Genomic DNA, 411 nt, shown 5'->3' with positions numbered 1-411 from the left:
TTCCCCTGACAATGTGACAGTGTAAACATTTTCGTGAGCCATAACAGCTGTTCTCCTCCTCGCGTTTTCCTGAATTCGCAAAACGTATGCATGGAGACACCAAACAAGGCAAGGCTAGACAGAATAGATGTAAAAAGGACAGATAGAATAGATGTAAAAATATAGATAGATTGGTAAGAAAGATGAGTGATAAGGTAAGGTAGATAGATATGGAAGATTAAATGCTAAGGTAAGGTATATAGATAGGTTTTAAAAGGTAAATGTCAAGATGGATAAATAGATTGAATGGGAACAGCAAAGTCAGATAGATAATATAGAGATGAAAGGTAAATGATAAGGTTAGGTAGATAGATAGATATAAATTCAAAATAGCAAGGTCAAAGAAACAGACCGATATGATGAAGTCAGAGT

The sequence above is a fragment of the Penaeus monodon genome, chromosome 33 (assembly GCF_015228065.2).
Source record: "Penaeus monodon isolate SGIC_2016 chromosome 33, NSTDA_Pmon_1, whole genome shotgun sequence".
Classification (NCBI taxonomy): Eukaryota; Metazoa; Arthropoda; class Malacostraca; order Decapoda; family Penaeidae; genus Penaeus; species Penaeus monodon.
The sequence above is the reverse complement of the archived record's forward strand: the minus strand, read 5'-3'. Positions refer to the sequence as shown.